Genomic DNA, 10,937 nt, shown 5'->3' on the forward strand with positions numbered 1-10,937 from the left:
AGAGAGAGAGAGAGAGTTATTTAAGTTTTTTATTTTAGAGAGGTATAATATGTATTTTGAAAAATTTTAGGTATATACTAGTATAAAATTATTAAAGGGCCATTTTTTGATATGGGGTAAATTTATTACATAAAAAATACAAATTCACACTTTATTTACAAAAATACTCCCATAAGGTGTGGACAATATTTATACCTTTTATGTGCTTTTAATTACCAAAACACCTTTTACACTATCACTTACACAATCAGATGATGGTTGTTCGGTGGTTGATGGGTGGTTGGTCGAAGGTTGCATCAGAACAAGGTTTCAATCAGACGAAGGTTGTTGGGTGGTTGGTCGAAGGTTGCATCCGACGAAGGTTTCAATTTGACAAAGGTTGCTGGGTGGTTGACCGAAGGTTGCATCAGACGAAGGTTGCTAGGTTGTTGACCGAAGGATGCATCAGACGAAGGTTTCAATCTCAGGAAGCATGGATCGTGGGTTGCTGTTGAAACTGTAATGCAACTTGCGAGCCAACTAACGTGCAACTTAATTGCAACTTAAAAATGTAAGAAAAGTGAAAGTGCATATGTAAGAAACCATTTGTCAATATTTTTTTGTCACTGATCCATAATTACTTGAACCTTAATTCATGGTAATATGTGGAGAAATAACTGTTAGCAAAATATTTATGCAACTATAATTCAACTGTTATGAAATATTAAAAATCATAACATTATTTTCACGTACGTAACTCTATCTACATGTCTCTTCATGATTTAATATGAAAAAATTCATCATTAGAAATTTAAAAAACAACGAAATACGCCAGGATAAATATTTTACTATATTGATGTAATTTTCTTGGATCATACTTGAGTTGGATTGTTTGGGAACTCCAGTTCAACTTTTTGAGATCTGCATTTCATAAATCTTAAAATTGAAGTCAGGACATTAGTTTTATGCAAATGAAATTGGATTTTTGGTTGAATATTAGTTTCGTAGTAGTTTTTCTACACTTTTTTTTTCATGAATTCGAAACAGTCCATGTTTTGATTGATTCTGGTCGTCTTTTCAAGTAGAATTAATCGTGGTTCTCTTTCTGGTTGGATTTTGATTTTGGTTGCTTTGATTGCGTTGGGTTGCTGCGTGGTTGCCCAATGGTTGCCTAGGAAGCATAAATCCTAGGTTGCTGGTGTGTAAGTAGTATTTGTGTAATTTTTTTTTTTTTATTTGGATTGTATATTTATTTATTGGGCTAACTAGAATTATTTTTGTAATATTGTTACCTTGTTTAGTTAGAACTTAAAAAAACTTAAATTTTAATTGTATGGTTTATTAAATTTTAATTTTAATTGGACTGTGTCTTGCTATGGTGCCAAAGTAGAACCTCTATTCAAGAATACACTTGGGACTAAGCAAATTATATTCTAATTGAGAGGTTATAACTAAATAGAGTTACACTAGGAAAAAAAATTAAAATACTAAAAAATATCAATGTAACAATAATAACAATAAATAATTATTAATACTATATTATAATAGAATTGTTTTAAAGTAAATATAAAGTTAATACATATATTACAATTTGGAACAAAATTATTAATTTTATGTAAATAAATTTACGAAATATATGTATATATTTTATAAAGATATAATTATTCTTATATAGAGGTATACTTTGTTAATACGGGACTTAGAAAATGTATAACTAATTACAATTTAGAGGTTATTCTTATTTATAACTGGCCCAAATTGGGACTTGATATTTTTATAACAAATTAGAGGTTATTCTTGAATAGAGTATTCTTAAATAGAGGTTCTACTGTATATATTTTTTGTTTTTATTTTTCAAAGAACTTTTTATTGATTAAAGTGGACATTTAAAAAAAAAATAATTATTAAGTGGGCCCCTAAAAACAAAGGAATCAGAATATTAAGCAGGTCCCCAAAAACAATTATAAACCTCACTTGCGTTAGTGATGACTGATGACCTTATGCAATCAACGCCTTATCTTATCGAGAAATGCTACGTGCCTAGCACCTTCGTATGTGTCAATATCGTTATTGGTTCAATTCAGTATCGAGTCTCATATAATTTAATATAATAGTTTTTAGAGAGTATCGCTAGCCAATCGCAACGCCACAAAAATATTATCTAATTGTCACAACCATTGCCTAATAGCAATGTTCTATCTTATCTGATTGTCAATTTCACAAAAATATCAATAAATTAAAACTAAATTAAGCTTTAAGATAATTTTTTTTAATAATTCGATAGATGCTATAATTAAAATTTATATTACGTACGAAAAAAGAAAAAAGAAAAATATCAGTAAGTTAAAACAAGAATACTTTGATATGTTAATGTTATAGACTTTTCTCAATAATAATAATAATAATTTAGTGAAAGAGCTAGACGTGCATGTGCTCACACACCTGGGCACTTGAGTTTTAACAAACGTGAAACCAAAAATCGCAAAGATGGGACATGGGAGATATGTTCGTCTGTACAGAGTTTTCAAGAAAAGTTTCTAGTTAAATGCCATCAAAAAAAGAATTAAATGGATAAGAAGAACAAACACCCATTCCTTGTTCACAACCACAAATATGTATTAACTTTCTTGTGGTGCTATTCCAGTCTTTTTTGCTCTGCTAGAGATACCATGAAATATGGTGATTTGGTCAGAGACAAAGTTAATAGTAGAGAGACAATTAAGCTTGTTTCAGACAAAGAAATTTTTGAGCTCGGATTCTTCACTCCCGAGGGCAGCCCTAGTCAGAAACGATATGTTGGGATATGGTACTACAAGGTCAGTCCAAGGACGGTTGTTTGGGTCGCCAACCGAGAAAATCCACTAGTCACCACTTCAAGAACTAGAGGAGGAACCTTTGGTATTGCAGAAGATGGTAATCTTCAAGTGTTTGATTACTCTGCTGGTACAGGAAGGTCATTTTGGTCATCGAAACTTGAATCTTCCTCATCTTCAAACAGGACATTAACCCTTTTGGATAATGGAAATCTGGTGCTAACTGAGCATAACGGTATAAGGCTGTGGGAGAGCTTTAAAAACCCAACTGATACATTTCTTCCTGGTATGAAGATGGATGAGAATGAGAGCTTAACGTTGACTTCATGGAAAGACCAGTTTGACCCTAACGTTGGTGACATAAGGTTTACTAAGGGTGAGGGAACTGACTCGTTCATGATCCGTAACAAAACGAGTACTCTCTGGAGAAGTGTTGAAATCAGTATGTTCTTACGGCCAAATCAGATGCCACCTATGATAACAAACCTTTTAGAAAATAAAAGTGGGCCAAAACATAAAAATATTACTTACAACAGTGGGCAAGAAGTCTCAAATTATAGTTACTCAAGGTTAGTGATCTACTCTAATGGAAAACTTGAGTACGTGACTTGGGATGATCAAAATTGGGCAGTGGCATGGTCTGTACCAAGTGATAGGTGCGATGAGCTAAACATTTGTGGCGATTTCGGGATCTGTAACAGTAATGAGCAGATGAGGTCGTGCAGATGCTTGCCGGGATTTAAGTCGAGTCTGGTGGAGGAGTGGTATTCGGGATATTACTCAGATGTCTGTAGCAGAGGAACAAAACTCTGCAAAAATGACACATTCTTGAAGTTGACGATGATGAAAGTGGGAAGACGAGACTCAACAACAAGCATACACGTTAACAATGTAACTGAATGTGAGAAGACTTGCCGTGATGATTGCAAATGCCAGGCTTATTCACTTGAGACTCATCAGAATAGTTGGAACAGAGGGATTCAACACCAACTAATTTGAGTTGTTGGACATGGTCTGAAAATCTAAACGATCTTCAAGAGGAAAATATTACTAGGGATGGCGTTCACACCTTCTTTGTGCGAGTTGCCTTATCCGATTTAAGTACGTATATAGTCTCTCTTTTAATTTTTAGTTTTGTTTTTACAGGTCGACAATAAATTAGAGATTGTGTGTGTGCTTTTTGTCTCTTTTTTCCAGATGGTGAAACTTCAAATTCATCAATTGTGAAGCCTACGAGAAGAAAATCGTTATATCTGATTGTTTCTCTTACAGTTACAAGCGTAATTGTTTTGTCAATCATTTTTATTTCGCTTATCTTATGGAGAAAAAAGAAGACAAAAAAGCGAGGTTAGTTATTCAAATCAAAAGATGCAAAGTATTATGTCAAATTTGTTTGCCTACTAATTATGTTTGCTAGGACAGTTATTTTATATATGAATACTAATGTATATAAATATTTAAAATATAAAGTATTCCCTAAATTAAAAAATAATATGTGAAGTATTTACCTTATTTTTTCTATATATATTTTATAAATAAATATATTATCCATTTGTATATAAATTTACTTTTTATAATTATTTATTATTGTTAATTTTTTTTATAAAATTATATGAAAAATAATAAATAAAAATTATTTTAAACAAAATATTGAATTATTAGTATTTTATAAAAAAAAATAATTATTATTGTAAAAAATATTTATCACTCCCCAAATATGGTAATATTGTTTTCCTAAGTTTATCATTCCATTCATCATTCTTCAAGAAGCAATGGTAAATGTATTCCCATAAAATAAACCTGCATACCAAACCGCCCTTAAATGCCACCTTTATCTCTCACTCAACTGTAATAGACTTTTACACATTGAATAAAGCTAAAACTTTCTTTAAATTACTCGCTGCTAGCTAGTTCCTGAACTCAAGTGATTGAGTTCCAGTGTGTGATCTGTGAATTGGTCAGAGTTGTTACCAATGTAAGTGACTCTTGGGATCCTATGGTGTCGGCGTAAGGGAAAGTACTTAACATATTATGCATGGCCCATTTGTATGAGAAAATTATCAGTTTGTTGCATGCATGATGTTTTAATTTTCTTTTGAATTCAGAGACCAGAAAATTGTCTAACCAACAAAACAGAACACTTAACAAGTTAGACACTGAGAGACACATCCAAGAATTGATGAACTCTAGCGAAATGAAGGAGGAAAGTGAGAAAGGCATAGATGTACCATTTTTTACTTTGGAAAGTATACTCACCGCAACAAATAACTTCTCTGTGGAAAACAAACTCGGACAAGGGGGTTATGGGCCAGTTTACAAGGTACATATATAGCTTCAGTATTTTTTTTTGCCTCTATTATAAGTCAGAGACCAATGTAATTATTGGATAGTGGATACATTAAAATAAAAGAAAAGTGACTAGTTTAGGTTGTTTGTTTATGTGGGTTCTAGTCAGCCTGTAATTGTTAAAAATCCTGCATTTGCTCCTTATTTTAATATTGATACAGTCTATGATTATGAAGAAACTTATATATACTCATTGATAAGAACCCAAAAATGAGCTTAAATAAATTCGCTTGTTTATTTTAATATTTATTTCGATATAGGTATGAAAGTTATAAAACAACCTCTAGGAACCTATTTACAGTTTGCTGCAATGAGTTTCTTGTAAACGCTTAAATTAAATAGTTTGTATTGCTTTGTTATTAATACTGTTTCTAAGATTAAGCACAATAGGAATGGTGTCACACTTTTCCTTTTTTGAACAAATTATGTACTATATGTGCTTAAAAAATTGAAAAATTACATAATTTTCTCTGATCAAAATATGTTTACTGTGCACATCAGGGAAAATTTCCAGGAGGCCAAGAAATTGCAATAAAGACGCTGTCAAGTATTTCAAGACAAGGGATACATGAATTCAAGAATGAAGTGATATTAATAGCAAAACTTCAGCATCGAAACCTTGTTAGACTTCGGGGATATTGCATAGAGAAAGAGGAGATGATTTTACTCTACGAGTACATGCCTAACAAAAGCTTAGACGCCTTCATATTTGGTATCTATTTCTACTATATATTCTCCATTTTATCCGTGTATACCATAGAACGTAATAATTTATTGTTTTGGGAAAAATTGCATCATTTGCAAGATGACACAAAAAGGGGCTTATTGAATTGGGAGATACGCTTTGACATTATTATGGGGATAGCTCGCGGACTTCTTTATCTTCATCAAGACTCTAGATTAAGGATCATTCACAGAGATTTGAAGACCAGTAATATCCTTCTAGACTGTGATATGACTCCCAAAATATCTGACTTTGGCTTGGCGAGGATGGTTGGAGGCAAAGAAACAGAGGACAACACAAATAGAGTGGTTGGGACTTAGTAAGTTTTTTCATCTTGACACAATATAATTTATGAATTGAGAATTCATGCATCATTTAAAAGAATGTTTCAATTCCATCAAAGTTGTCAAAAGTGGTATAAAAGAAGATTGACAAATAACTTATAATTCATTAAATAATAATATTACAGCGGTTACATGTCTCCGGAATATGCTCTTGAAGGACTTTTCTCTGTCAAATCCGATGTATTTAGTTTTGGTGTGGTTCTACTTGAGATAGTAAGTGGGAAAAAGAGCACACGATTTGTTCATTCAGATCCACCCTTGACCCTCCTGGGTTATGTAAGTAGCTCTATATGTATTTCTTTTTCAATCAAGTTATATTCCTCTTTCAGTTTAACTAAATGGGATGTCAACATTTTCCTCAGGCATGGAAACTTTGGACAGAAAATAAGGTGTTGGAGTTAATGGACCAGAGTCTACAGGAAAGTTGCAAAGAAGATCAATTGATTAAGTGTGTAAATATTGGGCTCTTATGCGTGCAAGAAGACCCAGGTGATCGGCCAAACATGTCAAACATTGTAACCATGCTTGACAGTGATTCTGCAACTCTTCCATATGTCAAACAACCAGCTTTTGTCCTTAGAAGAGGATCAAGTAACACAGCTTCTTCTAGTTATAAGCCTGAAACAGCGAACACCGAAATAAGTTACACCATGGAAGAAGGTCTATGGTAGTGTTGTGAAAAAGAATCCCGGTGAGCCTTTTGTTCGATTACTTTATATGTATGTTGTTCTTATTTTCTTTTTAGGCTTTAATTTAAACATGTTTTTAGTCTACAATCAAGATATCTTTTTTTGTATTTGTAATAAAAGCTAGCCTTCTCTATTGTATATCCAAATCAAATCAATTGTTTTTTTGTACGTACTTACATGATGATTTTGCTATAAAATAAAAATACAGGTACAAATTAAACGTATTCATCAGAGCAAGAAATGTATACAATGTAGGAAGGTCTACATAATCAACAACCTTCATTTATGGTATTAGTTAACACATTTTCAGAGAATTGTTTAGTACAACCGTCATAAGGAACAGAGCTTTCCAACACAAAAGTTGGTTGTTGGGGACTTGAAATACTACCTGCTTGATCATTTTCAAGCGTGTAGACTGCATTTGACATGATGGGACAATCAGCTGGGTATCTTGTACACAAAATGCTATATCAAGAATTCATCTTCGTTGCAACTGATCTCCCTTAATGTTTGGTATAGCAGATCAAGTGCATTGTTTTCTTTCCATAATTTTCATGCTTGTAATACCATTAATTAATTAGACTTTGGAGAAAGCAATACGTACTTACATAATGAGGAAGGCTCATAGCTAATTCTGATTATATATCAAAATATTTATGATTGAAAACGACTCATGACTTGAATAATAGGAAAAAATTCATGGCCACTTTAAGAAACAGTAATTTTGTGATAGCCTCTCAATATACCAGTTCAATTTAATATTTGATGTTGAACTTTGACAATCATATTATTTATAAATTAATAAAAAACGTTCATGAAAAACCGTGTTTTTGCAAATGTCAGTTGTATATAAGAAAATATAAAAACTGTAAGCGTTTGCGACGGCGAAAGTAATTGCTACGGCAAAACGAACGGGCGAATATAAAATATTTGCAGAAAAATAAATAACTTGACACAAGAGATTTATACGTGGTATCAGTGTTCTCACGAACACTCCTAGTCCACGGGGCCACGCCCAGAGAATGAAATCAATTAATAAAGTATCAAAATTACAAAGACAATTGACTTAAACAAGTTTAGACTCCCTCTAAAGTATTGTCGCAATCCTTTGTAATCCACTTTATGAATCTGACTTCTTGAAACACCTTCAAGCCCGAACTCCCTTCGTCTTTGAAGTGTGAGTGCTTACTTCCTCCCGAAGTAAGGCTTTAGCAAGTCTTCTCCCGAAGACCAAGTGCTTACTTCCTCCCGAAGTAAGGCTTTATCAAGTCTTCTCCCAAAGACCAATCTCTTGTTCAGTCAAGTAGTTCTTCACAACCTCTAGGATAGAGTAAGAACAGAAATAGAACAACTAGAACCTAGGTGAACAACTAGGCTCTCACAAAACAAAGAAACACTCTCTTCTCACAAAAGATAAATGCAAAAAATGAATAATGGAAGAGGTAATTCGAATGGTTGCTCTCTAGGCTCTATTTATAGATCATAGAAACCAAAGAGGCAACCACAAGTTCGAATTAGCAGCTGTACAAAAACTTTCCAAAAGAAGCACGATCTGCTACTACAGATTCGGTTGCTGACGAAGCAGATCTGCCCAGAAACGGGAAACTTACTAAAATCGGATCCGATCTTCTTTCAAAGCTTGAATCCTGCCAAAAACAGATTAGATATTCTGATTGTATCAAGATACAATCGAAATCAATAAGGAAAAGGCAATAAACAAAGTTTCCCTAAAAAAGACAACTTTCCAAAAGAGAATTCCTTCTCTTTTGAGAAGTTTTCAACAAAGGAAAGTTCAGCTGAAAGTGCAACTTTCCAAACAAGGAAAATGGCAACTAATAACCGAATAAAAGAGGTAAGATTTCGAAAATGAATGCATAGCAATCTTACCATAAAAAGGAAAAATTATTTTGTCACCTAACTTGCCAAAAAAGGACTTTACAGTTCATAATCACAAATACTAAAGTATTAAATCGACATGGTCAGTAAGTCTAGTAGTGTGGTAAGGAATTATGTTTAACATCTGATATATTTAAATAACATAATATTGTTATCAGTCTTCAATTTTATTGATATATTTGTCATGGTTAACAAATAAGCGAATGAAATTAATCATACATGACTTAGTAAATAAGTTAGTGTCACTAAACATACTTAAAATTATCCAACTTAATATCATTTCCATTAAGCAATTAAAGAGCATTGCTATTAGGCACTAGTGGTGCTTAGAACCTTCTCGCGACATGTCATGTTGCGATTGGTTAGCGATACTTCCTAAAAGCTATTATATTAAACTATGTGGGACCTGATACTTAGTTGGACCAATAGCGATACTGACACATAGGAGGGTGGTAGGCACCACTAGTGTGTTGGAATTATATTACAAGGATCTTAGATTTACTAACAAGTATGTTATTAACATCCTAAATATGAACTTCTAAAACGATATGAAATAAACACATATAAAGTATAAGAAATCTTACAGTGGTTGTAGCGGAATATAATGTCTCCTTCCACTCAGATCTCTAACCCTTATATCCTTTCTGTACCAGAGTATCACCAAAATCTGAGTCTGAATCTCCTTCTCTTGAAACTGGATTCTTCATAGCCTTACACAATATGATTGAGTAACTTGATGTGTGTGGGCACTCACTCTTTCACTATAGGCTCGGTTTAGAAGAGAGAAAGAGAAAGAGAGAGAATGGTATCGGCTAGGGTTAGGAAGGAGGCTCAAATTTTATCTGAAGGAATGAGATGCATCATCTTTTCCCTTAAGCCATCACTACCTATTTATAGGAAACCACCTAGGGTTAGGTTAGATTTATTTGGCATTAAAATAATGAAAAAATAAATGGTAAATATGCTATATAGTGGTCGGCCATGTATGGATATTGGACCCCACTTTGCAATTTTGCCATTTTCTCATTTTTTTCATCTTATTTTCTCAAAAATACCAATTTTCCAATTTAACCACTTAAATGCCAATTATAATTATTTAATAACTAAAAATTAATTATTAAATAATATTGTCATTTAATATATTTATTAATTAGACTTATCAAAGTTTCTTAATTAATAAATTAACCATAGAAACTCCTTCTTCACAATTAAGTCTTTGCTTAGTGAAAATTCATAAACTAGACATAGTCTAATTTTAGAATTATAATTGATTAATCAAAATCAATTAACGAGTCTTACAAGTAGTATTGTCTCAACTAGTATGAGGACTATGGGCCTATATATCTGAGCTTCCAATAAGCAGACCCAAAATTTATCAAGTAAATTTACTGACTTATTAATTCCTTGTTGCATCCACCATAGAACTTGAAATTGCACTCTCAGTTATATAGAACTCCGGTGACTTTTCCAACATCAGTGACAAATAAAACTAACTAAACAAATAAAAACATTAAATATGAGATTTGAAAACCTAATTTACATATATATATGACATATATCAAATACCATAAAAAGACCTAAAATTAAAAAAATATCATATAAATTGGTCAAACTTAAATTTGTCATAGTAAAAAATTTTAAAATCTCATAAGTATGATTTCTAAAAAAAAAAAAAAAAGACTATTAAGTGGGCCCCTACAAACAAAGGAATGAGAGTAGTGAAAATTACATGAAATATGGGATTTCATAACAAAGTTAGAAAAATATGGCATTTTTAGGTTTGCCACTTTTCTATGGCATTTTTTCACATTTAAGTTTTTTATGGTATTTGATATGCCATATTTTTATAAACTTATTATCCAATCCCATATTTTATGTTTTTGTTTTTAACTTAATTAGTTTTATTTATTTTTTTAATTTATTTTACACTTACATTTTAGGATTTCTTTTTATTTGAAAAATTTACATCAAATACTACATTTTTTTTCAAACATTACATTTTTAATTTGACAAGAACATTTTACATTTATACTTTTATTAATTTTTTTTTTCTTTTTTACTTATTGAAACTTCAAAAAAAAAAAATTGTCTTTTTTATATATTTTTTAGTCAATTTTGGCTCTCTTTTTTCTTTTCAACTTTTAAG

At 31.9% G+C, this 10,937-nt stretch overlaps 1 pseudogene; it reads left to right on the forward strand.

Annotated features, from left to right (window-relative positions):
- Positions 1-2,378: 2,378 nt before the first annotated feature.
- Positions 2,379-7,562, forward strand: LOC115699454 (G-type lectin S-receptor-like serine/threonine-protein kinase At4g03230; annotated as a pseudogene).
- Positions 7,563-10,937: the final 3,375 nt, after the last annotated feature.

This window comes from Cannabis sativa, chromosome 8, assembly GCF_029168945.1.
Source record: "Cannabis sativa cultivar Pink pepper isolate KNU-18-1 chromosome 8, ASM2916894v1, whole genome shotgun sequence".
NCBI classification, from domain to species: Eukaryota; Viridiplantae; Streptophyta; class Magnoliopsida; order Rosales; family Cannabaceae; genus Cannabis; species Cannabis sativa.